This window comes from Adiantum capillus-veneris, chromosome 1 (assembly GCF_014529385.1).
Source record: "Adiantum capillus-veneris isolate H3 chromosome 1, ASM1452938v2, whole genome shotgun sequence".
Lineage (NCBI taxonomy): Eukaryota > Viridiplantae > Streptophyta > Polypodiopsida > Polypodiales > Pteridaceae > Adiantum > Adiantum capillus-veneris.
In genome coordinates, this window is record NC_140931.1 from 51,972,923 (window position 1) to 51,981,629 (window position 8,707).

An 8,707-nucleotide genomic window follows, 5' to 3' on the forward strand; every position below is an offset into this window, starting at 1 on the left:
GAGATTATCAGAGCAGGGCTGGCTGCATCTTCACTTGTGGTCGAGGCACTCACCATATCAGTTTCTTTTTTGAACAATTTATGGGACCTCCCCAGACACATATATGCTCGTTTAGCTTTTGTGTCTTCCCGACAGCTAGCATTGCAGGGGGATACTACTCATTGGTATGGAAAGATAACATCATGGTTTTAGTTGCACGGTTTCAATATGGATAGATTGCCTAGTATTCTTTGGATGGTGCACCCTCTATGTCTATTACGGGCAGAAAGATTGCCAGACTCATTCGTCCATCAGGATGACCTATCTCAGCTCGATGCCAGGAGGACTTGGATTTAGCCGACACGAGAGTGGGCATGAAGATGGCTTTCTGTAGAGAGAATCTTCTCCATCTGACGGAGGACGGGTTTGTGACTAGACCTAGTTACATGGAAACACATTTATCTCGGGGGATACGGTGCGCTATTGGTCACCTACGCACCTCTTCACATCAGCTTGAGGTCAAGACTCGCAAGTTTAGGGGATATCTACAGAGGATAGGATATGACAGCTATGCCATTTGGAGCTTGAGACAGAGCTACATTACATATGTCATTGTCTTGTATATCATGAGATACAGGGGCGATTTCATTGACTTTGCTGCTTTGGAGATCAGGAGAGAGACAATCTCAAGGTAGATTACAAAATTCTTTAGACCACCTACTGGCAGACAGAGGGGCAGACCACACAACAGAGCCCAGAGGCTACTGAGCTAGGGAGATCTAGACGCCCACAATTGGGGGTACTTCACAACATTGACAGAGATTACAGTAGATGATATGGATCACTTTAGCTTGATAGTAAAGGTACTTACCATGGCGGACATTGACAATATTCTATAGTGACCGATACAATACATCCTCGGACAGCGCCCGATGCTGGACATCCTCGGATAATAGAGCCCAATGCCGGATATCCTCGAACATTGATGTTCATACACTTGGATTGTACTACCCTAAACAGTTGTGAACCATGATAATAGCTATTTAGCTTTTATTTTTCTTTATTTCATTTTTATTTGGGAAAATTACCAAAACCCCTCTAATTTGTGGAAATTCCGAAAATACCCCTCAAATTTCAAAAATTCCCAAAGTACCCCCCATAATTTGTCATAAATTTTCAAAATGCCCTTCAAATTTTCCAAATTCCCAAAATACCCCTGATTGTGAGAGTAAATTTCTTCAAAAACAAAAAATTTGTAGCTTTTCATAAGAAGAGTGATTGTCTACCATACAAGATGCTAAAACAAAAAATTGAGTTGGTTATGTAGGCTTTGGAGATGAATTTCTTCAATATTTTTAGACATAATTACCTTTTTTTTGGGAGGTGATTTGCAAAAAATTACATGCGCTTATAAGCACTCAAAAACCGATCTCAATTGTCAAACAAGAATAAAGATTAAAAAATCTTGAAGATCCAACGAAAAAAGATACAAGGGTATTTTGGGAATTTTTGAAATTTGAGGGGTATATTGGGAATTTCCAAAAATTATAGGGGTATTTTGGTAATTTTCCCTTTTTATTTTGTACCGAGACAGTTTGGTCTCTCACTCTCATAGAGATAGAGCGTGTTTAGGGATTAGGGTTTGAGCCAGTTTTTCTGCAGGAGAATGGCGTCTCGCAAGGTTATCCGCCGCCTGGGGGCCCTGCTGCATCCTTCAAGAGGCTTCTGCCACAAGCAGGAGCTCGGTGATCAATTGCATCCGCGATCATCCAGTCAACTGCTCGCGGCCTTGGAGCCGCATGTCACAAGTTCCGGGAAGGAACTTTTTCAAGGCCTCATGGACGTGTCCTGTTTAGAGAAGGAGGTCTGGAAACAGAAACAGAAAGAAATTGAATATCAAAAGGAGGCCATTGAGTATAAGAACAAGGAGATCGCATATTTGGAGGTAGACCTCCTTAGATCCAAGGGTTTGAACAATACACGTGGGTTGTTCGAGAGAATGCAGGAGGTCCTTGCAACATATGCACGTGCTAAAGGAAACAAAGCTTCCATTTTGTGGGAAAAAATCCTCAAGTGGTCTCCGGACTTGGCTGCTTGCTAGAGAAGAACACCCAATATTCCACTGCAAGATGTGCGGAAGCAAGCAGCGCACTGCCATACTATATACAACATTCTTTCGCAGCACGTGCACGCAGGTAAAGAATTGGCTGAACTGCAGGCCGCCAATGGGAGAATTTATTTTCATAGAGGGCCTATGTCGCCTGAACAGGTCCAAATATTTCTCTGTATTGGAAAGGCGGCGAAGTTTGACATTGAAGAAGACCCGTCTACCAGGTACACCTGCTACTCTTGTTGCTTTTATTTGTTTATTGTTTGAATGTTGCCTGTATTCATTTTATATATATTGATCGGACAGGCCGTGCTGAAGAGTTCAGATGTAGATCTGTTTGAATGTGGTCATGGTACGTATGATACTGTACATGAGACTATGGGCTCGCTGTAGAGTGATGAGGACTTTTTTGGTTCTGATGATGTTCAGTGATGCGTAATGATTTATGTTGAGGACAGGTAGTCCTCAGGGTACATTATGCAGGTTGTGTAGAGAGGATACAAAATGTAAAAGCCTGGTTGCAGGTGTTTACTGTTAATCCAATGAGCTGTTTATTGTCTGAGTGCTTGAAGCTATATACCTGGATGGTTATATGGGACTCTGTGCGTGTAGGGACTTACTTGCAGGCTGCTGTCTGCTCTCTAGGATATAGTTTCTCAATGCCTGATAACAAAGGCTGTTTATTTTAATTATGTGTTTAGTTCTTGTTGTTTTTAACCATGCCGGACTATGTACTGTTTGCTGAACACTTTGAGGGCATTATACGGAGGTGTATTATACGCATATGATTGTGAAAGTTGGTGTGTTGGTTTATGATCTTTTAGTGTGTATGGTAATAGGTTATGTAGTCATACAAGGACACACACACATATGTATCTATACATATGTGACACTTTGAATCCCATTTTACCTCGAAAACTTCCTCTAGCTCAGTTGTGGTGTGTATGTATGAGGATTCAAATATGAAATTTGAGCTTGAATTTTGATTTTGATGCTCAAACAAGAGTTACTAGATTTCAAGTCTTCTTGTAAACAATTTCAAGGTTTGTCACTAACATCACATATTTTTCAACAAAAATAATTTCCTGCACCTATACAGCATGCACTAGATGTCTTGCAAGAGTCAAAATCCTCTTCATGCTTGTTTGGCGAGCTAACCATTCAGGTGTGTGTGTTTTGTTGAAACATCTGCCAACTAATACCATTATAAAGTAAGCTCTTGTTTACTCCCCCCTTTGTCCTCGTTTACTTTTCAGCATTCGACGTCCTCAGTCGCCCCTGCTTTTGTGCCCGCACTTCCTCGTCCGTAAGTGACACTGAGGAAGTCAAGGGATCGACGATGGGAGTGTAATCCGCTGTTGATGCATCCCATCGGAAAAAAGAACAACCAGTATGACAGATAGGTTTGGTGTGAGCAAGTATGTGGCCCGGTTTAAAATACATTACCGGTTTTTGGCAGACATTGGCCACTGTCACCAAGCTGCCTTAGGTTTATGGTTTTCATTTGAATGGAGGAGCTACATGAAGTTTTCGTGGACCTGGGTAATTTGCTCGTAGCAGGTGCATGAAATGCTAATATCACTTCCTCCCATTCCAAGTGGGCTGTCTTCCCCGTCTGTTTGCACATCCACATTTATGTTCTTTGCACCATCACCTGATTCACCTGTTGTGACATGGAGGAGATAACTCGGGAGTGTCTTGAAAGGGGCGAGCAGGCCCTGCAGGCACTGGCAGAGAAGCTCTTTAGTCTTCCCTCCGCTGCTGAGAAGACCGGTCGCATTGTTCAACTCCCTTCACCTACAATTTGGCTACCTCGAGAGAAACGTATAAGTGACCCTGCTCATTTGGCTTGTTTTGATCTCTCTCAGACACACACACACACACACACACACACACACACACACACACACACACACACATATACATGCCTGCCCGTGCCCACTTGCAATTGTGTTTTGTGTGAAACCCAGGTTCCTAAAATATGCACTTGGATGCTCACAATGACACATATATGGTCATGGCTCTCTGTACATATGTACCATTATATTTGAATTCATACATATGTAGATCCGTGTACACATGTAAAAGACACATACATACGTAGATCCGTGTACACATGTAAAAGACACATACATACGTAGATATGTGTGTATGTGTGGATGTATGCATTTTTCTATGTACCCAAACACATACTCATGCATGCACACATATGTGCATATATGTATCTGTGTGTATGTGCAAAATTTATGTGTATATTTTCTCTTTCTCACATACACGTGTTTGCGTAGGTACATTTACACATATATATATACACACATGTATTAATAACTACAGTTTAACTGTTGTGTATATCAAATGCAGATATGTATATCTATATATGCAATAGTGTATAGAAATATATGCATGCTTATTATCATAAGCTGTATTCGAACGTTTGTGTAGACACTCCCATATCCACATATGAATCTGTGCACACATGTATACCCATATAAACATATCTGGTTAGATCTTTGCTCTTACATAAATGTACACCATTGCGATCCGAGCTTCCTACTGTTGCTTCGCCCTCGCCATCCCTCCTCTCCACCCCACCCCCCCTCTTGCTGGTGGCACGCTGAGCCTCTTTCACGCCGCAGCCCCCCCCCCCCCCCCCCCCCCCCCCCCCGTTGTTGGTGGCACGCTGCGGTGGACTGAGCCTCTCTCGCGCGTGCTGCTTTCTCGTCTTCGACTTCACCCACCCCTTTTCTTTTCAGCATCAGACATAGAATGACGACTTCAGCTTCACCTCAGAGGGACTCTACAGCAGCCCCCTCGTCCAACACCGCGGAGTCGACCCTTCGACTTGCTCTTTCGCCAGAAAAGCAAGCGAGCTTATTGGCCGAGGTGGAACGGCTCCAAGCCACCTCAGTCATTTGCAGGATTGTTGGCACTCGATCCTGCAGAGGCGAGGTGAGGGACCTACTTCAAGCTTGACTCCTCACCGAAGTGGGCAAGATCATTGATGTGCAGCTACTCGGGAGAGGATATTATCAGATTGAGTTTGAGTCTCCAGAGATGGCGGCCAAAGTGGTCTCGATGAGCTTGCTCAGCATTCGAGCGGCTCCAGCATTTTTTCGATAGTGGCGTCGTGGCTTTGACCCGACGACAGATGTTCTTGAGGAGGAGGAAGACATTCCCATCTCAGTCTGCTTTCCTGGACTGAGGCGAGAATACCTACCTTTATTGACCAGGATTGGCTCCATGTTTGGGTCAGTTTTGAAACCCCTCCCACTTCTGCTTCAGTTGTGGCCAAGGTTGCGGGTTTGCCCACTGTTTGGGGTCTAGTTCGGGACACACACCCTCCTAAAGGAGGTCCTCCTTCCTCGAGTCGATGGAGGGCGGATCAGTCAGAGAGTGGAGTATTCGGGCCTCCCGAATGAGTGTTTCATCTGTAGGCAGATGGGCCACCTAGCGAGGGCTTGTCCACGTTGGAGACCTCGACCCACAGCACAGACGCAGTCCCCCAGGGTTGTGCCGACCCCCCTCCTTATCTCGTGTTGGTGTTCATGCAAACTAGCCAGACATCCATCAATGTAACTGTGCTAACCTTATCTAAAGTTTTGGTAATATAGATCAATAAGAAGAGGTGAGGGGTTAATCCTCACACTGAGCTCCATCAACACTATGTGCAATCATCTCCTTCCTCACCCGCACTTGCACTTTGCATGCACCATACATGCACTCACGATTGTTATCAGAGATTTGGTCTTCCTCCTCGCTTTCAAATGCGTGAAAATCCTCTTGGAGTGGGTAAGGTTCAATCATAGCTAATTGGGATTAAGGTCTATCTAGAGCAAATTGACAGTCGACAGTACGTTGTGTAGCAAGTGAAGTAAAGCTTGGAGTACAATAATTTTGTGTAGGAATATATAGAAATCTCAGAGTAAGTGTGTGTGTGTGTGTGTGTGTGAGAGAGAGAGAGAGAGAGAGAGAGAGAGAGAGAGAGCTAGCTAGCTGGAATTCATGTCCACATGCATGCAATTTTAGGTCAGATTTTGGTTTTGATTATTATTGTAGCTTCTTCGTCATGCTGGCCCAACAAGCATCTTGAGGTTTTAGCCCCCCCTTTCAAAGCCATTTATGCTCTTAGAATCTCAATTTGAGTAGCACACCAGAAGGTAGTTTTCAATTGACATTTTCAGCATTGGATACACACACACACACTCCAATTTTTGGCTTCAACAGCGAGTCCAAATTCTCACAGACACTCCGTAGAGAGCAAGACAAAGAGAGTTTCTTAGTAGGCGATAGGTTACAGATTACCATTAGTAGCAATTTTATGCATCTATAAGAGCAATCTTTTGGATTGCCATATGTGCATTTTGTCCACGATGTATGTTCTCTATGGTACTGCTTATGCATAGCCATACATGGCTTCGTAGAGACCTCTTAGATACATTTTTACATGCAAAGGGATAGTCACATGCTCTTTTGACACAACAAATTTTTGAGAATCTTTGGTAGTGAAACAACCAGTACAGTTCTAATGGGAGTTTGGATGCACGTGGTTTATGTGTGACTAGCACTTAAGAGTGCTTATGCTCTGTTGAGAGCATTTTACTACCCATAGGGAAGTGAGTTGTGGTTTTTTCTTGCACGTTTGTTGGTGCCTATTTTTGTGCATACAATACATTTGCATTGATTTCATGACATATGTACGTTGTGTGGTGGATACTTCCATTGTACCATTATGGAGCCAATTTTGGCTTGTTTTGGCAGTCTTGATCATTTTTCAGACTTGGACTGGAAGAGCCCTTTTTGAGACTTTGGCTAGTCGTGTCTATAGGACCTCCTTTTGTGAGGGTCATTTTACAAGGTTTTTTGTTACCAAGCATTGGGGGCTAGGTTACCCAGTGTGAGGTGGACCTCTATCTCTTCCACATCACAAGTGAATCAGTGATTTTTCCAAGAATAGAGACACATAGGCCTAGCCACTCATTGCAATAAAACTCTAAGCATCTACGAAAAAGGGGGGGCTCTCCATCATCCGTGCACACGAGTCCTCAAACTCTATTTCTATGGATGGCATCTCTCTGAATGAAATCACATGGATACAAAGCAAGGGAATCTCTCTGGTTGCAATCACTTATCCTTACTCTAGGTCCCCTTTTTTTCATCGTGTGTGAAGAATCAATCTCTATTTTCGATGGATGGTTTCTCTTGGAAGGAAATCACCTACACTTGCATCTTATAGGCATGTGGCATTATGCAAGATGCTAATGCTACCCGTCAAAATGAATGATGATATTGTTTGCTAGGGGCTATTGCAAAGAAACTATGTTTTGGTACTGCCTAGGTTGACATGTTTGCCAAATATGGTGTACTTTAGAAAGCACAAAAAGTGCTCGAGGAGGTTTCTCTGAGGGGTTCTATCTTGACGTACACCAATTGCAAGATATTCCCAACAAGGGTATGACTCCTTTTAATAGATGCAAAACGAGGGCGCCTCTCTAGTTGCAATCACCTATACATGCATCTTGAAGGGATGTGGTAGTATACAAGATGTTGATTTGGGCAAAAGAATTGAGGATGATATTGTTAGTTAGGGGTTGTTGATAAAGAATGACGTGCTTGGAAATGCCTTGACTGACATGTATATTAAGTGTGGTAAACTTTAAAAATCACAACAAGTGCTTGAGGATCTTCTTATTTGGAACATCGTCTCTTGGAATGCAATGATTGCGGGATGCTGTAGAAAGAGGAGGGGAGAAGAGAAGTGTGTGTGTTAGGAGCAAGAGAAAGAAGGCATGGGGCCATCCAAGGAGGGGGGAGGCCTCATGTGTAGAGTTGCGAATACGGCATGAGATTGATTTTTATTTTATTTTTTGGGGGACGGGGGATATTCCTACCTATTGGACTTTTGTAAAGATAGAGCTTGTAGTAGGTGCACCATTAGTACGTCAGTAAGTTGCTCCAATTTTGAAGTGTATTAAATTAGGAGGAATCTTAAAAGATACCCTCTTTGTTATCAAAGTGGAAAAGTAGAGACCTACCAGGTGTCATAGGCAAATGGCAAGCAACTTGTGGTAGGTGGACGGCGAGGGAAATTTTACAAAGGAGGCAGGTGGTAGGACACAAGAGGACATAGCTGGCAGCAAAGGCGAGATAGCTACCACGTGACCAAATGTAGGTAGCGCGAGAGCAGATGGAGAGTTTTGAAGAGAAGAGTGTATTTTGGAAAGGGCGCTTGAAGATGACATATATATTCCTGAACCTTTCTCGAAGGAAGCATTAGAGCCATTGTAATGGACTCATATTCTAGAAACCTTAGATGTGTGTGCTATCTCAGATGGTCCCACAACAAAATTCTACGATAAGGATGGATATGATGTGGTTTTGTGTTTTATGGTCAATACAATCCTAGGAAAGGTTTCCTTAGAACATCCCAGGGGTGATAGATTGATCAAACAAGAGGTTGAAGAGTTTTATGACTCTTCGGAGCATTTTGCAGGAGAGGATGACGTAGACAATGAATGCTTTGATAACTTGAGTGACCAAGAAGAAACTATAGTAGACATCCGGTTTTACAATTTTTCAACCAAAAACCTAAACGTCTATTTTGAAGATCCATTTTTTGTA

At 43.0% G+C, this 8,707-nt stretch overlaps 1 pseudogene across 1 annotated transcript; it reads left to right on the forward strand.

Moving 5' to 3' along the window:
• Nucleotides 1–1,578: 1,578 nt before the first annotated feature.
• Nucleotides 1,579–3,626, forward strand: LOC147464735 (uncharacterized; annotated as a pseudogene). Its single transcript, XR_015188618.1, has 4 exons — nt 1,579–1,924; nt 2,081–2,174; nt 2,249–2,313; nt 3,346–3,626. The product of XR_015188618.1 is annotated as an uncharacterized LOC147464735 (transcript).
• The last annotated feature ends 5,081 nt before the right edge of the window (nt 3,627–8,707 follow it).